General features: G+C 31.9%; 1 pseudogene; it reads right to left on the bottom strand.

Moving 5' to 3' along the window:
- Positions 1-4740: 4740 nt before the first annotated feature.
- LOC132054677 (ABC transporter G family member 1-like) lies at positions 4741-9125 on the bottom strand (annotated as a pseudogene).
- Positions 9126-24484: the final 15359 nt, after the last annotated feature.

Raw genomic sequence — 24484 nt, 5'->3', positions numbered from 1 at the left:
GTTGTGAATCCACGTGTTGTGAATCCACGACACCAATAATGAATTTATAGTCCACCAATCTTCCAAGTCTGGCGACTCTTCATCCGACTTTTTAATCGTACCGTCTACAATGCCGAATTTCTTCCTTGCTCTCAGGGCTGTCCTCATGGATCTAACCCATTCTTCATAATTTTCATCCTTCAATTGGACTTGTGTCACCACAATTCCAAGGTCATCATTCGACGTAATGTCATAAGGAGAGATTGATTTTCTTTGGGTTTTATTTTCTTCACCAGCGATTCCGGCTATTATAATTATACTAGGATAGGGTTCTTACTGACTTAGGATTTTACCGACACACCGACGTGACCGGACAAACTGGTCCGGTCATATTCGGTTTCAATATATATAATATATAATTCAACATATTAAGCCTTTTTTTTTTTTGGTCATGAGCCTTCTTTTTACTTGCCGATAACTTCAATCTTTCACACGGGTCCCACCCGTCCCACCCATGCCATGGACATCATGGGAGCATTCATGTCGGTACATACACATGGACGTTTCGATTTTGATTGGCAGAGGAGTCATTTGTTGAAAAGTCGAATAGGTCGCTTGATTAGTTCACTTCAAATCTGATGAAGAGGTAATAGGTCACTCGATTAGTTGGAGTGCGTATTCGACTTTTAGACGACTTCAGGTGGAAATCATGCCTTTTACCTTTTTTTTTTTTTTTTCTGGTTAATATATTTTTAATTTAATAGAACCTGGTGTCTTTTTATTCAAAATTAAAATGCTCCATTATTGAGATTTGAGATGTAAGATATTGATGATACATTGTACATGATCAGCAAGATTTTTCAGTTTTAACTACGTGGTTATGATTGAAATCCCCGTGAGACATTACAATATATATGCACTATTAAATCCTATATTATAATCTTTGCATAAATTGTCTCTAAACGAATTGATCCTTTATATATTTACACCTGTGTTTTGAAAAAAATATAGAGGGCGAAAGTCAAATAATTTTAAATTTAAGTGCCAAATGCTTATCCACCTTTTTGACAACTCGTATTCAAATCACAATTTTGGCAAATTGCAATCACGTTTCCCATGTTTTGAACACGAGACAAAATTGTGTACTATACCTGGACTTTTTTGGGAACAAGCTGGCAACAAGTAAATAACATGCCTAACAAGTGAAGGCCGTAAGTTGTAACCAATTGTAAAACATCCAGTGTGATTATACAACTTGACTCTGATTGCTGAAAGGGAATCAGCAAGTTGGATAAACATTACATTAAACTCTCAGAGAGAAACTAACACATTAGGCCATTAGGGTCAACCTGTCACTATATTGTTGTCAATCTCAAAAAACCCATTGACCTTTTACCTACACATGTTCACACTAAACTCAACAATTTGATCTTAGTCATCAAATAATAAATTGAGTATCGGTTAACTATTATTTAGTCATCAAATATCGGTTAATTATTATTTAGTGGTATTGTATAAGTTTGATGTACACATTAATATTATTTAAGCTTTTTTCCCTATTTCTTTTACAGAGTTAATTGGATTTATATTATGGTCCTTTTGCTAAATTTAAAAGAGTATAATAGCAATATTATACTCTCTACGGATAAAAAAAGAGTATCCACTTAGCCATCTTCACACCCCTTAAAAAAATACTAACTCCTAGGTAAAAATAAGTAATTTAACTAAAATGCCCCTAATTAAATAGGTATTGGGATTTAGTTATTTAACACTTAATAAGGACAAATCTGAAAAAGTAAGGTTAATTCTTTCTTGATTGGTAAGTGAACACTTTTTTTAATCCAAAAAGTAAAGGTTCAGTGGACACTCTTTTTGATCCAGAGGGAGTACTTTATACTAGAAAATGCTTGAGAAGGGGACCATTTGTGTCCAAGGTCTAGGTGGGTGCATGTAATATAGTAATTTATATGTTACTTGATTTTCTGAGTTAGGCTAAACTGAAGAAAGAAAAAAAATGAAAAAGGATGTCAGCAACTATGAGACTAAGAGTACTTTCATAAGTTAGAAATTCCAGCAGTACTTTCATAAGTTAGAAATTCTAGCTTCTGACTTTGGCATATTTTTATCATTTTGATTTAAAAATAAGTACTTAAAAATGTTTTTTTATTTTGTCCAAATGCTATAAAAGTGCTTAAAAGTATTTTTGGCTTAAAAACACTCAAAATAAGCCAATCCAAACAGGATCTAATAAGTTAGCTTACTTTGATTGGATAACAATTAACAGGTACAAGATTCAGGAAAAGTAAGCAGTGATGTCTTTCGACGTTCCATGCGCTTATGAAATGAATGAGTTCACGTATGACATAACTTCCAACTAGTGATATTGCCTACTTTATTACGCTAATTGGATTCATTAATAATTGAGATTTGATTCACCCACGATGTACTTTTATGTACATTATATTATAAATATTATTGTATAATGTCAGAAGCCACTTAAAAATGAGTAAGACAGATGTATGGCGTATTCTTTTTTGTTATAATCCCAATGTACTTGATATTCACTGAACGGGCTAATTCAGATTTATGCCTTATCTAGTACTCCCTCCATTTCTAAATAAATAGTGTTTTAGATTTTTCATTTTATTTTAAAATAAGCGGTGCTTTAATTTCAAGAAGAAATTAGTCTTATTCTTCCAAAATTATCATTATTTACATAATCAAAAATCATTAAGTAGTTTTTCTAGAAAAGAGATAAAATTTGATCAGGGGAAAATTAGTAAAAATATTCTAAATTTTCTAGGAGTGAGTAATTTTTAATAGGTGTGCATAAGCTAAAAACACCACTTGGTATGAAACGGAAGGAGTAAAAAAAGCACTTCATACCAAAAGTTTCTTTATTATCTAGAGTTAGAATTCGAGATTTTTAATTATACGGTTGCCAAATCTCATTTGTCTTACTAAATTCTTGTCGAGTAAATGTATGATATTCTTGGTTTACTATCTAGTCTCATGTTAGATAAAATTAATCGGAAGATTTTTGTCATTTTTTTTCCAGCTTAACGTACTAGGGATATTGATATTTGGTTGAGGGCTTACTCACTTGATCAGTAGGTGACATTTTCTTCCCCTTTCCTTCACTTCTCGATGTAATTTCTTTGAAAAATTTGATAATGAAAGGACATCGATATTGACATGATCCTGATCTGATTCTTTCCAATCTCTAATGGCATCGGAATATTCAAAATTCCTCATCAGCATTCAGATTTCTTTGCGTTTTTTTAATACTGATGATGTCCATAGTTTATTCTTTGACATATCTGTTTATTTCCTTTTCTTTTGTATTTTACCTAGGTGGTCCATTTTTCTTATTAAACTTATTATCGTGTGACAGATTATAATTATAATGTAATTAAAGAGTAAAGCATGAAGAAGAAGAAGCCAAGTTTTAAACAAAAAAAAATATTGCTTTGATGTACAAGATTAGGTTTCGATGCACATGTTGAATCAGCGCCAACTCATGAGGAAAGAATTTTGCCCAATGAGAACCAAATCTAGATATTCACTTATTCCACTTTGATAACTTCCTACTATTAGTCAAATAATAATTTACTATGACCCACCAAGTGAAAAAAGGAAAAAGAGAAAAAGAAAAAGAGGTTGTGGAAAAATCAATTCCGCTCTTTACATGCTCAGTGAAGTCTATCACTACAGATATTGTAATTGAATTGGGCTCATAGGCCCAGTGCCCTTCGGCTTTCGCCATGTTTAAGTTTGCGAAGTTCATCACATGGCCCGGCCCACTTACAAGAAGTGTAAAATGCAAACCTTCTACAATAATTCGGTGACATCGTTTAAATTTTGGCTTCATTAAGAAAAACGGTACAAAAATAACTGTTTCGCTAAAATCTGGAGCAAATCTCGTCGGGTCGTCAGGATTGGACTAGATTTGCTTTAACAATAAGTTGCGGTGATTGTCAAGTTCATGCCTATATATCAACAATCAGTCCTATGAATCCTTCGGAATGACATATTCTTTTCTATCATGTAATTTGTAGTTTCCCTTAATCAAGCCTCCAATTCTGAACACATCCGAAAAAGATTCGATCATATTTGTATGATTTTTCTTGCATTACCCTTTCTAATGGATCTTGAAGATAAAATCCTTTATTGATTAGCCCATAAACTCCATTGAATTTTCTGACGAATCGCCAGGATTTCTATAGCTTAATAAAAGATTTCAGAAATTAAAAAAAAATCATTGTAAGAACGACCTATTATCTCCCCGTTCGAAATTTCATCTTTTTCAGTGATGAAAATATTGTGAAAAAATGTCCTTCCAATAACCAATAAGAAATATGAGAGAAACTTAATTATAGTTGAACACACGTAACATATAGCTAGATGCTCCTATATTTTATTCTTGGTTCATAGATTAGAATGTTTCTCCTATATATTAGATAAGGAAAGCCAGTTCAAATTAATAAAAGCTCATTATTCACTCGTGTCTTAGACATGTCATATATTACACAGTGCATAAAAGCTTAAATATGATCCCTACAACAGGCACTTCACAGCTCCAGGAAAGTGGGTATTCACAATATAATTCTCCCCAAGTGATGCAAGTTTATAATCAGTAGAACTAGTACAAACTTGAGTGTTGTGGTATTACAGTTAAACACAATTGATAAGTTCAGGAAAAGTGTTATACTACATATGTTAATGTTACTATATATCACTAGCTAGGTTTACACTACGACAGGAACACAATCATATTATTTCATATGAACCTTTTTATTTGCATCTTTACATTATTACGTACAATAAACAGTGACTTGAAAAGTTTGAAAAATATTTAAATTGCGAGAAACGAACTACTAGAGTCCATGAGATGTAAACAGCAAAATACAACACAGTACAAATAGTACATTATGAAAAACGATAATCCAAACATATAGGGTTCAAACACGAAGAACTAACTATTAATTCAGCCATTATTGGTGGGAATGTCGATATTGAGTCCATGGAGAGGTGAGGCAGGTACGGACTTAGACATAATTTGCCCACTTTTATTTGACAAAACTGATGTGGATATTTTTCTTGCATGCACAACTTTTTCATTTGTCTTGACAATCAGGAAGAAAACCAGACGGTACAAAATTAGCGTACCTACCAAAATGGCAAGATCTACCCATTTTGAGTACGCCAATTCTACTTGCCATCTATCTCTTAATACGTCCTCTCCGCTAATTGTATTATTGTTTCCGTTGACGTGATCTGTAAACAATAGTCCTTCAAATTCATTCTTAAACATGCCTTGGTAAGCATACCTATGGAACGAAATGTAGTATAATATATTTTAGGCAATTCATTAGGTATCTGGAAAAAACCGCCACCTAATATCATTAATCCTTGTATTCCTGCACCTACTACAATGCCCATGAGGAAATTAGGCACAATAGCTGCAACATTAGTCATTAAGCTCTCAACTATCATCATACCAGTGAAGAGGACCAGAGCAAAGTAAATGAAATGCCCAAATCCATTTTGAAATCCAGTGAGGAAATAGGCAATGGAACCTGGAACTAACGAAATCAATAACAAGTATGGGATGGAAGAAAGAGTGTTGCCAATGACAAAAGCACAACAACCATAGTGTCCATTCAAGTTTTCTCTTTGAAATACCTGCATTTGCTCGAACCAATTAAATTAATTAGTCCGATTAAACAGAGAATTGATTGGTCATGATGATGAAACAATTGAATTAAGGATACCTTCATGTCCTCCACAAATGAAGGGAATCCACCAACCGTCATAAATGTCATGAATGAAACTACGAAAGCCACCATTAGACCTCTTTCCTGAAAAGTTAAATTAAAGTTAGTAATATTTAAAATTGTGTGTTCGTCTACCAGTACTAAAATTTCTTCTGATTTCTAATTTTCCCTATTGTTTATACCTCAATTGAACGATAGCTTAAGTCGACATTATAGTAGATAGTGCCAAGGCCTAAAGCAAGGATGATATAAGACACGAATCGCATCCAGTAGTAGCCAAGATCACGAAACATGTTCACAGATGACCTCCTTGTCAAAACAAGGCTTTGCGTAGAAAAGTTTGCATGACTTCTTTTTTCCAATATTTCACCAACCTGAAAATATTTAATGGTGTTAGAGTGATTCCTTCTCATCACCTACATGCAAACAGACGCGTCTACTAGTTATAGGTTCACTAATATCCATATATAAATATTTGACTGTGAACAACCCCTCGTCCTTCTTTTTCCCTTTTGGGAGTTTTTCCTTACCTGTTGACATATTTCTGCAATATGGTTCTGAACTTTATGGTGTTCCTCGGAGGATTTGTATGAATCTATGAGAAAATCTACCACTTCTTCTGTCGGCCTTCTTCCAGCTGAACCATGTTCAATATCCTATCAATAGGGGAAGATTATTACACTCAGTAAAAATGCAAACTTTGGCCTCTCCAAGAAAAAAAGGAGAAGTATGGATACTATACCTCATCAAAATCCTTATTTATTGTTCTGAGAAAATGATCAGACGGATTCTGAAGAAGTGGGCAAGGGAAACCATTTGTCCCAAAAAACTACAAATACCAAAAGAGAAGAGATTAAAAACAAGGAAAACAGATGAAGTTTTTTCATATACTTTGCATTGTAAGTCCTTAGAATATAAAAAAGAAGCATCGACACCACCTAAGCATCAACACTTCGCAGTGCACTAGTTCATAGGGTCCTTCCCCTTCAGGAGGTCGGTGGACTTCGATAAGTAAACCAGTTGATTAAAGCTACATTTATGTTAATTACAGTTGTACTAATTAATTTTAGCTCTATTGGTTGAATTATTTAGTCAGGCTTCTCTATAACAGTCGTCCTTTATAATAACATTCCACTATAACAACCATGTTTTCTGTGGAATGCATGTTATGTTATATTATATGTTTTCTACAACAATATTTCGCTACAGCAACCAAAAAACATGTTGGAACAAACGACGCTATTATAGAAAAGTTGTCGAGTAAATGTAAAATAAGATATACTCCATACTTGAATTCTATTAACATGATCTAAATACTTTTTTTTCTCAAATAAGATCTATTTCTACATTGATTTGGTCTTCCTTCACTTCTTTAAGTAAGGACACTGTTTACGAAAAATCTTGTGTACGTTACCGAGTCCACTACTTGACAAGTTACTGATTTAGTAATTCATCTATGTTTACCTCAATTGCTGCACTAGCTGGTCCGAAATACACAGTTCTCCTGAAGACAAGATGCACAAACCATGGAAGAGGTTAAAAACTTCAGCACTAGGCTGATGAATAGATACAATAATGGTTCTTCCCTCTCTTTGGCGTGAAATTCCGCACATCACATAATAAGATGCAGCACTGTCGAGGCCGCTGGTTGGTTCATCAAGGAAAAGAAGTTTTGGTCGCGTTAGAATTTCAATGCAAATACTGAGTCTTCTCTTTTCTCCTCCGCTGATTCCTTTCGTTCCAAATCCTCCAATTCTTGTGTCAATGGCATCTTGCAACCCCATCTCCTTTATAGTTTGCTCCGCTATTTGTATTTTCTCTGATTTTGTCATGGAATCTGGCAGTTGGAGTTGTGCAGAGTAGCAAACAGCTTCTTTAACGGTTAGTGTTGCTACTAGAGTTTCATCTTGGGTAACATAAGCCTGAATTTGTACAATAAAGAACATTAGCATGTGTTTTAATTTTAATACCTCGTTAGTATTAGGCAAGTTGCAAAAGTTTTCTATCCCACATTCATACTTTTACTAAGTCTTCAAAGGTCGTACAACAAACATATAGGTTAATCAAATGCTATATAAGAAGAATTTGAGAAACTTTTTGGTGTATGTTGAAATTTGCCAAGAGAATATTTAAATAATACTCCCTCCGTCCCAATTTTAAGTGTCTAACTTTTTCCTTTTAGTCTGTCCCATAAATAGTGTCTCTTTCTATTTACTAAGTTGGCAATTCCAATTTTCAACATTCTATGTGACAAATTTAAGACCACAAGATTTAAAGGACTACAAATTCAAGACCACAAGATCGTTAATTTAAGATCAAAAGATACAAAAATCTCCCTTTATTTCTTAAATTCCCTACCCGATCAAACTAAGACACTTAAATTAGGACGGAGAAAGTAATACTTTAGTAAGATTGGACATGAATCTTATTTGCAAATCTAACATTTCTTTTTTATACAGTTTTTCAGTTATTTCATCTTCAACTTGGAATATAGAATTTGAAATTGAAAACTAGAAAAAGAGATGTTACTACTGGAAAGCAAAGAATAAATAAATAAATAAATAAACAAAGTAGTGATGCGTCAGGCCACGCAGCATTTAGCTGAAGATTTTCTTACAGAAGTTCCATAAGAAAGTTTCTGTTTGTGACCATTGATCAGAATATCCCCACTTTGCCTCGTGCTGAAATCCAGTCGCCCTGATCAGAGGTAAGTCATATTGGGAAATCACATTTGATGTTTTTGCCCCATGCAAGATAAACATAGTAATACATCAATAGACACCTTAATTTGGCCTCACAGCTGACAGTTAAAAACTCAAGCTTTGATGAGAATGCACGTCTAGACACCTCAATTCGTTCACACTGTGTCTCATTTATGTCTCGTGGATGGTGACGTGACGTGACACAAAATTTTTGAAGTTGTCTAAATGATTATTTTGTAAGTTGGAGTATTCAACTGACACAATGGAGATGAGTTGAGGTGCCTAGATGACAACTAATACCATGGAGACAAGTTGAGGATTCTAGATAAGCCGTCTATCTATATTATGCCATTGATTATGTATATAAAAGTTGGATAAAAGAATACCAGCTAATGCGTCGAGAAGTGTAGATTTTCCACAGCCAGAAGGACCCATTACAGCCAAGAGCTCACTAGGTCGGGCATAGCCAGTGACACCTTCAAGAATGTTTTTGCTGCCATTTTTACTAGTGGAAACAGTCACCCACAAGTCATTCCATGTCAAGAAAACGCCTCCAGTACTCTTCACATAATTCAATTCTTCTTCCTGCTTTCCAGTTCGGATATCCTGTAACTCCATATGTGGCCAATGGAAGATTCTGCAAAATAATACTTATATATATTGTGGGTGAATTAAGTTGTAGATGAATTAGGCTGAAATGTCCCACTCTTATATATGCATTCTCTGGCGCACGTAATTTAAAATTTAAAAAAAAAAAAAAAAAAAACCTTCAAGGAGTTAACAGCCCCACACGATTTAAAGTTTATAGGTTCAAAATTTGCTACCAAAGACATAGCTCCTCTTAGTTACTGGCGTCGCGATTTGGTTTTTATACATATTTGATGAATTTCCAAATATAAATATATATATGGTCTAAGTAAAAGTTAATGGATTTGTCCGAACCCACAAATAACGTACTCCATAGCAGATCCGGCTCCTCTCCATTACATTTTGTCAAGTGCACATTTAGATGAGTGACATGTGTTCTATTTAAATTTGAAAGGTTCAGATTACATCACACTAACAAGTATTTTAACCATGGTTAAATGAACGAGTTTTGGAAAATATCCTCCAATTTTGGTAAGAAAAAAGATATTCCCCACAAATTTTGGTACCAATTAATATCATTAATTCCATCTTATATTTTACTATTTAAATTACATGTTAAAACTGCATAACATTAAGCTAAAAGGTTTGGGTTATTCTTTTTTCACAATATCTCCAAAGCCCTAAAAAAATTGTGAGACTCTTGCATAGGTCAAATTAAAACATAAATTGGCTACTGTGTTTTGAAGGCAAAAAAAAAAAAAAAAAAAAAAAATGGTTATTTAAAAAAAATTTATCTTCTTTTTACTTGAAATTAAAAAAAATGTTTTAAATCCAAAACGTTTTTGAAGACTACTATTTATTGGCAAAACACGTTGTCAGGTTTAAATATAAAATGGAATTAATGATCCGGTTAAAATTTGTGGGGAATATCTTTTCTTACCAAAGCTGGAGAATATTTTTCCAAAACTTATTCACTTAACTATGATTAAGATGCTTGTTAATATGATATAATCTAGACCTTTAAAAATTAAATAAAACACATGTCACTCATCTAAATATGCACTTGAGGAAATGAAGAGAAAGTGTAATGGAGAGGAGCCAAATCCCTCTATCGCCACCCATGCTTCGTAACACGATCTCATTTGTAGTTTATGATATTATGTTAATTACCTCCCTGTTTTTAGTATTTTATGACAATTTCTTTAATCTATTTATTATTAATACAAAACAATATGATTTGACTAGCTAGTTTGCCCTTCCTAATATTCTTTAGTTTAATTAGTCTTGCAAATATCTATTCTCTTAATTCTTTTCTATCCCCGTTACTGTTCTCCTACTCATAAACTTGTTTGAACGCTCATTAACTTGAAATTTAGGATCCGCCACTATTCATTACTCCATCCGTTCAATTTAATTATGGGACACTTTTTTTTTTTCCTAACAAAGAATGACATCTTTCTATATTTAATAATAACTTAACTTGAAACTTTTAAATTTATGTGCCACTCTTTCATTTCAATGTTAAACTTCGTATTCAGTAAATACCGTCACATGAATTTGCGACGGAGAGAGTATATACGTTAAAGTAAACCATGCACATTAATGAAAATCGACGGCATATATGGAACAAGTAGCTAGAAGGGATGAAGAATTAATTATAATTACATGTCGAATTATCAGTCGTTAATGTGCCAGAACATACTCTATAATAGGAAACTTTATTGTAAACCTTTTGTTTGTAGTGAAATGTTCTTTCTATGGTACCGCCAATTTAATGACGCCATAAGCCCATAACTCTTTGACGACTATCACTTCTTATATGAATCTGTAAATTATTGCTTTTTGTTTTAAAATTTCTTTCTAATTCTTTTGAAAAGAACTGTGACTTATTGGAATACAGGGTTGCAGCTGATCACAATTGGAGTATGGATTAACAGCGGAATTATTCTCTCCAATTAAGTCAAATAAGTACATCTTTTATTGGTAAATTGTAAAAGACTAAATAAAATAGTTAAAATCTGTCATAAGTGATATGGATTAAATCTTTCGGGCAAAGAAATTCTACTTCCTACTTGAGCATATCGCTTAACTAGTTAACCAATCCGCGCTTCGCGCAGTTATGAAATAAACTGTAATTACTCGAAAATGTAATAGAATAATTTTTCAGGCATATGCATACATTTGTAAATATTATCTTCAATTAACTCCAAAACCCTCAATAATCAAATTCCAAAGCTATTCGTTTAATTCCAAATAAATTAAACAAAATACTCTGACTATAATATGTTAGTATATATAAACCTATTCACCACTAAGAACAACATTTTCTTTAGACTATAGAAAATAGGAGGCTAAAATTATTAAACCCTTAATAGGAAAATGACAATCATCATGCCAACTTAGATTAAGAGCACGTATTTTTCTTAATCTTTTCTGTAATTGGTTCTGATCTTTATTCTGTTTCTAAGTTATTAGATAATTTGAAATATATAATTCAGCTCATAGAAAAGAATTACAACGACATTTGATTAAATACTTTGCAAAATAAATAGTTGTTCCCATTCCCAATGAAACAATTTCTATTTCTCGTAGTATGAAGAGTGCCTTGCCAATTTCATTGGACAGATATGGTTACTTGAGTCCTAGCATGAGAAAAGAATTGCATTAAAAAAAATTACCAAATTAATTGGAAGGTCAAATTGAAAATTTTTACCAAAAAAAGCTATGAACATATAAGAAATAACCGGTGCGTAATGTTTTAGGACTTCCAATTTGATCCGGACAAGCAGCTCCTGCCATTCAAGACAAATAATACATTTTATCTTTTTTAATCTAATCTAACCTGTGCTTTTGCTCCCAATACCAATGTAAGTTGTTAACTTACTTACCATCAAATCTAAGAGCAAAAGTAATTTAGAAAGCAATGATTAGAAGTAAGCTTTAGATGGAACCGTAGAAGTCATTTTTACAAAAACACAAAACGATATATCAATATATTATTATGAATATGTACACACCTTTTTTCCTGTGAAATTTCTAGTCAAAACACAGAGAATCGATCATTAATCCCCATAGGCATAGGTTCTGGATGGCCGATCTTAGCAAACGCTGCCCAAAAAATGACCTAGAAGAAAACATATGGCGGAGGATCATATAGTGTCATAAATTTGCACATTAAAGATACGATAGTAATAAACATAAAACAATGAGAGAAAAAACCTAAAATAATAATAAATGAATTTGTCCAAAAAGAGAGCACAATCGAAAGATTAATTGAGCACGTTCACAAACATCAAATGATTGTTCAAAGTGAATCTCAATATCTGCTGACACATTGATATGCCGTGAAATTACGGCGCATTCGATGTCAACTGCTTAGTCTTTTGTGAATCCTCAAGTACTTTTAATTTGTAGAATAACATGTGCTGGAAGCAACTTGAGGCAAAATGAAGCAAAAACCATCTAAAGTGAACCAAAACATCACCTGTGAGTCGCATGTGCGCGTGCGAGTCGCAGTCTTCTGTATTCGATGACAGAGATGGCTAAAACTGAAGATAGTTGTGCAGCACATGCGAGCACCACATGTGAGTCGCATGTGGTACATGCGAGTCGTACACATGCACGAGCGATCTTTTGCTGAAGATGTAGTAGGCGCGGGCTTTGGTGCAACTCGCGACTCGCAGTTACATATACACCAAGTGCGATTCGCACTAGATCTGGTTATTTTTGTCCGGAAATTGTTCCCGTTTTGGAGATTCTATAAATAGATTTTGTAGGGTTTTGGACTCATTATTCTACAGATTTTAAGTTGTCGTTTTGTGGAGCTCATTTATTATTGGTTGGTGAAGCTTTTAAGAGATTCCTTTGCTTTTGTCATCTTCTCCATTCAATACTTTTGTAAGCTTTATGAAAACACTTTACATTATTGCTTTACCTTTAATGAATATTAGTAGCTAATCTCTTTAGCTAAGGTTGTGTGACCAAATGTGTTAGTTATGTGATTGGGTTTCATATTCATACTTCATTTATATGCTAATGGTGTTTTCTATTAGCTCTTCAAGAGTTAATGTCTTGTGATGGTGTACAACATTACTTGTGCCTTAATACCATTACTTTGCTTGGAAAAGAAAGTAGAGGTTAGGAAAAGAGTTAACAGCAACAATTTGGGTCATTAAATCCATCTAATAGCTTGAGTTAGGAATAGGAAAGCTAGTTGAGGCTAAATGGGTGTTCTCATATAAAACATTCTAGGGCTTGGAAAAGCCTAGGATGAAATTTGCTAATTTGGTTGGAAAACTTTTAGCAAGATTCACGTGACCCTTGGTTTAATACATCTAGGCATATGAATAAGTTGAATTGATACCCAAGCGCATTACTTTCCATTGGAACCACAACCTTGGTCCCATTTACCAATAGTTTACATCTTACCACCACTATTAGTCTTTAATGAACAAACAACAACTCAACTACTATTATATTCCCCTCTCCCTTGAAATATAGACTAATAGTCGGGCGTTACACTTGATAAGTATATTTCTTCATTGTACCCCAATCTCGTTGGGTTCTATATTTGACAACGACCGCTTACTCCTGATATTAAAGGTGTAATTTGGGCGTATCACACATCAGAGAAGTAAAAAAGAAAAAGTTGTCGATTGCTCCAAACTCTTAGGGTGTGTTCGATATGGAGGAAAATGTTTTCCAATTTTCTCATGTTCGTTTGGTCAAATAATTTTTAAAACATTTTCTTTAAGAAAACAAGTTCCTCTAAAATGGGAAAATGACTTCCCTAATCAAGGTAGGGAAAACAAGTCCACAAGTGTCATTTCACCAATCACCCTACCAACCTCAACCACCCCCCCCCCCCTCCACCCCTAATCATGAAAAAATGACTTCCCTAATCAAGGTACTGATTATTTAGTTTTCACTTTTTTTAAAAAAAAAAAATCAACTTTTCCATTTGTTAAAACTTTTTTTTTCTGATTTTCTAAAAAATTTGATATTTTTTTACAAAAAATCTTTTTTTTCATATTTTTTTTTTTAAAATGCTGATTTTTTTAAAAAGAATAATGCCATTTTTAAAAAAAAATATATATACAATTTTTTTTTTATAAAATATATTATTTTTTAATTCCATGTAGGTGCCACCATAGCATTACTTATGCCATGTGGATAATTTTTTTGAGAAAATTTCAGCTTCACATGCCTTTTGTAGAGTGAGTTCACACATTTAGTTCAGGTGTGTTTTGCAAACTAGATATTGATAGTTTAGGTAGTTTTCTCAACCTTATGATAGTTTAGGTATGAAACTCAAAAAAAGTGATAGTTAGAGTGTGTTTTTGACCCTTATCTCTATTTTTTAAGAAAAAAATTATTAAAAAGTATAGTGTAGAAACTATAAAATATTTACTCCCTCCATTTCAAAATAATTGGTATCTTTCACTTCTTGAGAGTCAATTTAAGTAATATTCGACGCTAGATTAGATTTGATTCAACACATTAAAAGTTAGATATTCAAAAACTATACGAAAAGTACTGTAAGTTACAATTTTTCTCATATCAATATGATATACGAAAAGATACATCTTTAAAATGTTGATCAAAATGTATACGATTTGACTATTTAGAAACGAAATACGACAATTATGTTGGGATGGGACGAGTATAAAAAAAAATTATAACTAATATTAGTGTTAAAAAAAAAACTCATTTAGATTTACATTACCTCTGAATATAGAGCTTTTTGGGTCATCTACATTATATTTGTTATTGGAATAAATGACACAAAATAAATTAAGGCCTCATATTGCAATTTGATTTTAGGCCACCAAATTTATTGAGCCGGTCATGTGCTAGACATTGATGAAACAGACTAGGGGTATTCATGGTTCGGTTTGGGTCGGTTATTGATTAAAACTATAACCAAATCAATTTGGTCGCTTTTTAAATGTCTAAAACCATAAACAAAACAAATAAAATAATAACCACCGGTTTGGTTATTGTCGGTTTGGTTCGGTTTGGTTAGATTTTTCGGTTTATGACTAGCAGCCATGAGACTTATCAATAAAACATTAAAAAGTTGAAAAAGACATGTCTTTTTTTTTTTTTGGTTCAAACGATAACTTTTATTTATAGTTTAAGGTGGAACATACATCATAGAAACATTTTCACTATTAGTGATAATGTAGTACTCAAGTTACCTAAAGTTGCTAAACTATTACATATAGAGCTAAAACTAACTTAGTAGTAGCTGCACCATTTTTATCATCTTAATACACATACCTGGAAATAAAGTAGAGCATAAGAGCTTTTAGTTGTTGTTACAAACATACATATTAATTAAACATAAAGACTACCTAAAATTAAAATGAAAATATATGGAAAAAAAATTGTGTAATGATTCCAAACTTTGGGGCAGTATTTGCATTTTGCCCTCAATTCTCCTATTTTATTAAAAAAAATTGTGTAATGATCTCAAATTTCAGATGTTTTTCTATTATTATCCCCAAGGCTAGGGTCTCGACTATAAGGAGTTGTTCTTTTCTGCTTTTTAGGAGGATTACCCATGGAAAAAGTATTAGGGCATTACCATATGCTTGAGTTGCAGCAAATGTTGATGTTACCGAAATATCTTCTATAAGAACCTTCAAATTTACAACCTCTGTCGTTTTAATATGAAAAATATTAGAAGTTTAATGATTAAAAGATATAAAATATTTATGAAAAACTAATATTATACATATAAATAATTATAAAATTTATATATATAATTTATCATTTTGGTTCGGTTATTTTTTTAATAGAACCATAACCAAATCAAATATTATTGATTTTTAAAATTTATAACCAAATCACACCAAACTAAACCAAATATCAATTTTTTTATTCAATTTGATTAAATTTTTGATTTGATTTTGGTTTTAACCAAAACCGTTAACAGCCTTATTTTAACAGACTGGTCAGGCGGCTGAACTGTTGCTGATTAAGAACTTTGGTCCAGGACCCCACCTAAATCAATATACATAATGCTGCTTCATCTCTAGCTACAATTATATGGTTAAGAATTCAGTACGTGTAGAAGCCGTGCGCTTTCTTTTTGCGGTGCTCCCGCCGTTTCAATTTGTTTGTCTAGTTTAACTTGACATAAAATTTAAAAAAATAAAAAAAATGTTTAATTTTGTTATCTTAAATTAAAATATGTAGAGTATACTAAAATACCCTTTAATGTTGTGATCTTAAACATGTCATATGAAAAATTGAAATTAAAAAGTTGTAAACAAAAAGGAAGAGACATTGTTTTATTAAACGGACTAAAATAAAAAGTAAGACAAACAAATTGAAACAAATTGAGTATTTGTTTTCATAGTTGGTTTAGGTAAATGTATTGTAAAGCACTTTTACACAATCATATAATTATATTTATATATTATAACAAGTAAGTTATCTTATTTTCAAGATTACAAATTTTAAATTTTACAAAACTTTTTGATAAATAAACCTGATAGTGTATAGAATATTTTACATACATGAAGTATATAATTTAAAATCTAGATACGTCACGGTTAGGAGCCGCTTTCTTCAATTAAATGATTCCAGATGTAGTAGTTACATATGTGTGCTTCTCCATGTCTTTGTAAAACTCATCAACCTCCTACGGTTGCACTACAAGCTCATTCATTTCCATAAATATCACTAATAGCATATCCCCACTTCCAATTATTTTCAACCTACTAACAATATTAGGTAAGACGTTCCTAACGTCTTTATTACTTCCCCCTCTCAAATTATTTACTAAAAATAATTATCTCAATTTATTTCTCGTTTTAGAAATTCAAGACACAATTACTTATTATTCTCGTTTTATCCTTAATAAAATTTTATCATTTATGAACATGATATATAAATAAAATAAAAATTTAATAGAGAAAGATTATAACTTAGATATAAACAAGAGTCAAGTTAGTCAAATACCTCTTCTAATTAATATGAATATTTCTTAAAGTGTGTGTAAAACAAAAAAACAACAGAAAGACAGAAGGAGTATATTCAAGACGTCTTGTCTAGGAACATTGATACAGTATGCATAAACAATATTGTGAAAAAAGATTAATTACTATGCGGGTGTAAAAAATGATTATGCGGGCATGACATGCCGTGTTGGCCTGTATATTTTTGAAATTTCTCAATTAAAAATATGTCTACATTTGTTAGCGGCTTGGCCAATATTATTTGAAAATAGAGTTCGGTAAAAAAAAAATCACTTGAAGTAAGTTGGGAAAAGCGCTGATGGAAGACATGTTGAGTTATTGAAAAGTTTAGTGCCTGTCTGAGCTTTGGCCATAAAAAAATAGGAAAAAAGGACACTACCTAGCCATAGGAATTGGGTCATTTGCACAATTGTCCTTCAAAGGCACTGGTTTTTAATTTTTACCCCTCAAATTGGTGATTTTTAATTTTTATCCTTCTCTAAAAATCTCTTGGTTTCAGGTACGAATTCCCGCTCAGTCAAAAATTAAATATAAAAATAAAAATCGCAAGATAGAGTTTAGATTCGTAATGTAAAACTCTACCTCAGGCAGCATTTCAAACTCTACCTTAAGGTAGAGTTTTGCCTTCACCAGAAGGCAAAACTTTGGCTTACTTTTGCCTTCAGTTTTTTTTTAAAAAAAATTCTTTTTTAAAACATCTGCCTTAAGGCCTAACTTTTGCCCGAATAAGCCTAATTTTGGGCAAAAGTTAGGCCTATTCAGGCAAAACTTTTGCCTTAAGGCAAACTTCTAACTGAATAGGCCTAACTTTGCTACAAATTTTTGTCTTGTGATTTTTTTTTTTAATATTTGACTGAGCGAGGTTCGAACCCAGAACCTGTGAGTTTTAGGTGAAGGACAAAAATTAAAGATTCAAATTTGAGGGGCAAAATTAAAGACCAATGCCTTTGAAGGGCGCATAAAAAAATGTTAGGAATTTGTTAGGCCCGTGTTTGGGTTTAATAATGCGATTAGGTCTCTCGGTCCAAACTATTCCCAAGCGCTAGCCCAGCAGCCCATACACTATAAAAAAAATTAGACTTTTGTGGCGACTGATCAAAAAGTCGCCACTAAAGGTTCATTATGAAAAGATCAGACTTTTTTATAGCGACTTTAAGATCAAGAAGTCGCCACTAGGGGTGTTCATGGGTCGGTTTTGGGTTAAAACCAAAACCAAACTAATCTAGTTGGTTTTTAAAATTAACCAAACCAAATATAATACATATCCATCGGTTTGGTTGTAGTCGGTTTGGGACGGTTTTTCGGTTTATAAGAAAACTAACAATATTTCTCTCTTTCATGTTTTCTCCCCTACAGTTAGGAGCGAATTTTCTATCCTTTTCCAACTTATATTTCATCATTTCCCTTCTATTGTGCTAGCTATAGTTTTCTTGGAATATGAAGAAAATGGCTTCGAATTTTTAAGTTTTAATTAAGTGAATAGAGTTTATAAGAAATACAGAACATAACTCTAGGCAAATCTCATAGTTATTTCTTTGAATTAATAAGTTTGAATTCATGTATTTCTTTTTAAAGATGGGCTTAAGGTATAAAGTTCATTAGCCTATTAGAGATAAATAAAATTTTACTTAAAAAGTATACAAATTATTTAAAAGTATTTATAAAAAATAATAATATATATATATATATATATATATATATATATATATATATATATATAATTATGTATAAAATTTATCAGTTCGGTTTGGTTTTTTCTTCGGTTTTCTTTTAGTAAAACCAAAACCAAACCATATATTATCGGTTTTTAAAAATTTAAAACCAAACCAAACCCAACCCAAGTAAATATCGGTTTATTTAATCGGTTGGTTCGATTTTCGGTTTGGATCGGTTTTTAACCAAACCGTGAACACCCCTAGTTGCCACTAACGGCTCACTACAAAAAGATCAGACTTTTTGTGGCGACTTTTTAGTTGCCACAAAAGATCAAAAAGTCACTACTAAATGTGGACGAAAAAAAATTCATATTGAGCCTTCAAAAAATATCTCAAAACATATATAATATGTCTATAATTATTAGGTTTACGTTGATTGAGCCTTCAAGAAATATCCCAAAACATGTATAATATGTATATAATATGTGTATAATTAGTAAGTATACGTTGATAATACATTTATTAAACATAAATTATACAACAAGGATACATTTTCTAAACACATAATGTAGGGATACATATTTTATACAACAATGATACAGTTTCTATACATATAATAGATTTTTTCTATACAACAATGGATACAATTTCTATACATATGCTGAAATAGGTTGAAAAAGGCTAAAAATGAAATTATTTTAAAACGGCTAAAAAATGTCTTTTAAGCTTTTTGGGTCATCCGGTGGGCAATTCCCAGAATTGCCCTTCTTTTGGGGTGGTCTTTAAATTTTGTCCCTCATATTTGTAATTTTTAAATTTTGCCCTTCGGCTAAAACCCATGGGTTCCAGGTACGAACCTCCACTCAGTTAAAATTTTTTTAAAAAAAAATCGCAAAGCAGAGTTTAAATTTCTCTATGCCCCTACCAGCAGAATTTTAGTTATGTTTAACCAAAAGTCTGCTGATGGGGGCAGACTTTGCCTTGAGGCATATATATATATTTTTTTTTTTTTACTTTTCAAGGTGAACTTTTAGTTATGCCTTAACTAAAAGTGTATCCCATAAGACATAACTAAAAGTATGCCCCATAAGGCGGAACTTTTCCTTAAAGAATAACTAAAGTTATGCCGGACTCGGCATAACTATAAGTTCCGCCTTATAAGGCAAAGTTTATACCTTAAGGAAAAGTTCCGCCTTAGGAGCATAATTTTAGTTATGCCTTAACTAAAAGATTACCCCATGAGGCATAGCTAAAAGTATGCCCCGTAAGGCGAAACTTTTTCTTAAGGCACAACTAAAAGTTTGCCTTATAAGGCAAAGTCTATGTCTTAAGGAAATGTTATGCCTTATGGGGCATATTTTAGTTATGCCTTAACTAAAAGTCTGCCCCATAATGCATAACTCGGAAAAGAATTTTATTTAAGGCTTAACTAAAAAAAAAAAAAAGTCATTTTATAAGTATGCCGAACCCGACAAACACTTGTTAGGAATAACCAAAGTTATTCCTTAAGACATAGATACTTATGCCAAGTCCATTGTGCAAGGTAATGAGTATGTCGGGTCCTAGATAACTTTGGTTATTCCTCATGGTGTAATCTTTTACACACGACCCAAACCTTGCCTTGCGATTTTTTTTTTTTTTTTTAATTTATACTTGAACTTATAGGGTTCAACCTTTAACCTCATTTATTCTTTAAGGAAAGCTCGTGGTTGCAACGCGAAGGGCAAAAGTTAAAGACTAGCAATATGGGGGCAAAATTTAAAAAAAAAATATATATAAAATTTAAAGACCACCCCAAAAGAAGGGTAATCCGCGCAAAAAAAGTCAAGGGTTGTCAATAGTTTTGATGGATGATTTTTGTATCCTTTCTTTTAACTGGAAAAGGACACAAATGGCCATCCAACCCAAACTATTGACAACCGGATGGCCCAAGATGCTTATAAGATATTTTTAGCCTTTATTAAAATAATTTCATTTTAGCCTTTTTTCAACTAATTTCAGCATATGTATAGAAATCGTATCATTATTGTATAGAAAATCTATTATGTATGGAAACTGTATCATTGTCGTAATAGAATATGTATCCCTACATTATGTGTTTTGAAAACGTATCGATGTTGTATAATTTATGTTTAATAAATATATCATCAGCGTATACTTACTAATTATACACATATTATGCATGTTTTAGGATATTTCTTGAAGGCTCAATTAATATGTACATAATAATTATATACATATTATACATGTTTTAGGATATTTTTTGAAGGCTGAAGTTTTCCCGTCAACCTTTAGTGGTGACTTTTTGATCTTTTTGTGGCCACTTTAGTCGCCACAAAAAAGTCTGATCTTTTTGTAGTGAACCTTTAGGGCGACTTTTTGATCTTTTGTGGCGAAATAGTTGCCACCGAAAAGTCTGTTTTTTTTTTTTTTTTTTTTTTGGGGTTGTGGGGGTGTGGGAGTAACGAATTCTTTGGTTGTCGCCACGCCTTTTAATGAATAGTTTGGTAGAAAGGCCGACATCGATGCATTTAAGCCCACACATGGGCCAAACAAATTCTTAATGTCTAGGTAGTGTCCTTTTACCTAAATTTTTTTTGTACTTTTTTGGGTATAATTTTTCACTTTATTTGAAAATTGGGTTTTTATATGAAAATTTCAAATCCAACTTGAAATTGTATTCAAAATTCGAAAAACAAGTTATAAAACAAATCATTTTTCACTTTTGAAGTTGTATTTAAGTACATTCAAACATGAATATTATTCCAAATAATCTTTGCAAAAAAAAAAAAAAAAAAAAAAAAAAAAACCAAACACAACTCCATCTTCAACTCCAACTCCATAAATTCCAAATAAAGTGAAAAATATTTAAAATCTATAGCCAAATTCCTACTTAGTATTTCAAAACTTCTTTCATAAAAGTTGAAGATAAAATAAACTTTCCGGTGAGGTATTTTTCAACCATTGATTGCCACATAGACAGATAAAATAACATATTATTTTTAATTGTGCATTTTTTCTATTTCATCTTTATATAAAATGCATATTTTATCCGAACTTTCTATTTGTTTGAATTGTGCATATTTGCTTCTTTGGGCCGAATTTGAATTAAAATTAGACTTGCTCGGAACTCCATTTTTGCTAAATAAAAAGATTAGCCAAAATAATGGAGTACCAAATGTACATTTCTTGTTATTTTTTCTTTAGATGCAATGACTATTTATATCAATCGTGTATTTTTCTTTCACCGGCCAAATCACTAAATAAGGTTAGAGCATTATTATGTTTAGCCAAATAAAAAGGTATATCCAAAAAACGGAGTTAAAATTATGTACTTATATTTTGTATCTTTTTAGATATAATTAATGAATGTTTACTTCAATTGTGTATCTTTTTCAGGTCAAAAAAGAAGAAAAAAAGAAGAGTAGTTGGTTAGAGCTCCATTATATTTATTCAAATAAAATATTTTAGCCAAAATAATGTAATTTTAATTGTCTATTTATTTTTCTATCTTTTTAGATGCAATAACTATCTATTTTAACTGTGTATTTTGTTCGAGCCAATTTTTTATAAAAAAAAATTGCTTGGAACTCCATTACTTTTTTTAAAAATAAAAAAGAGTAGCATAGATAATGAAGTTTAACCATTTTTGTTTTTACAAGTTGACCAAAAAAAGATGATATAAGAAATTAGAGAATTTAAAAAGGCATCAAAATATATTTTATTTAAAAAAAAAACGCGTGGACCAAAAATCCAAATGATGGGAGAGTGTGTACACCACTTTTCAGGGATAATATTCAGGGGTATAAATACTATCAAGTTGTCAAATTCTGGAGTAATTAAGTTCAAAATTAAATAGCTCTTTGGGCAATATCTGAGTTATAGCTGGAAAAAATTTATGGTGGTTTCAAAATTGAATAGCGTTACCCTTCTTTTTTACTTTTAATCTAATAGTATTCCTATTGTTAAAACAAGTCTTTTTTGTTATTGAATCGTTACGAAGCTCGACGCGAGACAAGTTTTGATCTATAGTAAAAATTGAATGATAAATTTGGACCGTTTTGGACATATGAAGTCCACTTGTTTCATGCTGGCTCTCCTTGATGACTAAAAATATAGGATGATTAGCTGCCGGCTAGGACATTAATGTAAGAAAATCAAATGAAGGACAAAGTTATTCAATTTTAAATAGTATAGTGGCAAATAATTCGGACCTCTTTCCCTTTCCAGAATTAAATACTGGAAGATCAAGTGTCTAATTTTTTTCCAATGAGCAACGTCTTTAGACTTGACCTCATTGCCAAATATTGCTTTCAATTTTGATGCACATGTGCTGAAATTCTCTTTATTTGCAATAAGTCAAACCTACAAACAAACGCAAGCATAGGCTAAAGAAATTTGGACATGTCCACATAAGAGGGTTAGGCCGAAGTACTTCTACATTTTGTAATTGTTTTAGCAAATGAGTGATTTCCATGCCTAAAAGTGGCGAATCAGATAATTTTTTGTGTTTTCTATTTTCCCTTTTTTTTTTTCCTTTCATATTTATGCAATAGATTGTAAAAAGAAATTTATATAGTCATGGTCATGGACTGTTTTGGAATCACATAGGAAAATACCCTTATTAAATATTCTGTAAGAAGGCAACTAGTAGGAGGTTGTTCTTTCACAATTCTGGCCATTTTTGGTCCATTCCATGCTTCAACCGACAAAAAGTAGCTACTGAATTCATGATATTTTTGGGGACAATTTGCAGGATTGGCCTTAGCTGGGGACGGTCTTTAATCTTTGTCCCTCAAATTGGTGGTCTGTAATTTTTGCCTTCGCTAAAAATTTCTGTTTCGGTCAATTTTAAATAAGCCAAATTTTTTTTTAAAAAAAAAAAATAGCAAGCCCCGGATGCTGCAGAGCAGTATTTGGATTCGCAGTAGGCAGAAAAGTTTTGCATGCCTAAAAGGCAGTTTTGAAGGCAAAATTACTAGCCTTTAATCTAGACCTCTACCTTGCGAAATTCCTTCTTTTTTTTACTGAACTGAGGTTCGAACCCGAAACCCTCACAGTATTCTAAGCGAAGACAAAAATTAAAGACTACCAATTTGAGGGACAAAAATTATAGACCACCCCCAAAAGAAGGACAATCTACGAAAAAATTGTATTTGTTGAAAATAGGAAAGCTGGATTATTAAAGGGAAAGGCCCATTTTGATTGGGACTGAATGGTATTTTTATTGAAAATATCATAATAATTCTCTAAGCTTGAAGCGCTGCTCAAAGATATTTTATGAGAGTAGACATATCCTCAGATTTCAACAAGTTTTCTGTTAAACTAAGAATAATAAGAGAACAAGATCAGTAGAATAGAAGGAAAGAAAGTTTTTTCTATTCTCTTTGGTTTATTTCTCAAAAGGCAATGATTTGAATTTGTAGGTAAAAGTAGTCATGACTATGTTATATTGGTAGTAACAGTACAATAATGTAATTGTCATAATTATATTATGGGCTCAAAAGTTAAACATATTTTGGTTCAAGTTAATTTTTGCCTTTAACGAACGAACTTATGTCTAGTGGCGCATATGCTCTTTAAGGGCAGGGGCATAACTTGTAGGATATTATCATAGGATTAATAGATAATGGTCAAAAAGACATTTTGAGGTCTGTTTTGATAAATAGTTGGTGACAATCCAGGAAGAAAATGTAAACACCTAATAGTTCAGGTAGAAAACTCGAAAAAAAATGATATCTCAGGTATATTTTTTACCATTATCTCAAAATAAAAAATTTTACTCTGCCAAAAAG

The sequence above is a fragment of the Lycium ferocissimum genome, chromosome 4 (genome assembly GCF_029784015.1).
Source record: "Lycium ferocissimum isolate CSIRO_LF1 chromosome 4, AGI_CSIRO_Lferr_CH_V1, whole genome shotgun sequence".
NCBI lineage: Eukaryota > Viridiplantae > Streptophyta > Magnoliopsida > Solanales > Solanaceae > Lycium > Lycium ferocissimum.
The sequence above is the reverse complement of the archived record's forward strand: the minus strand, read 5'-3'. Positions and strand labels throughout refer to the sequence as shown.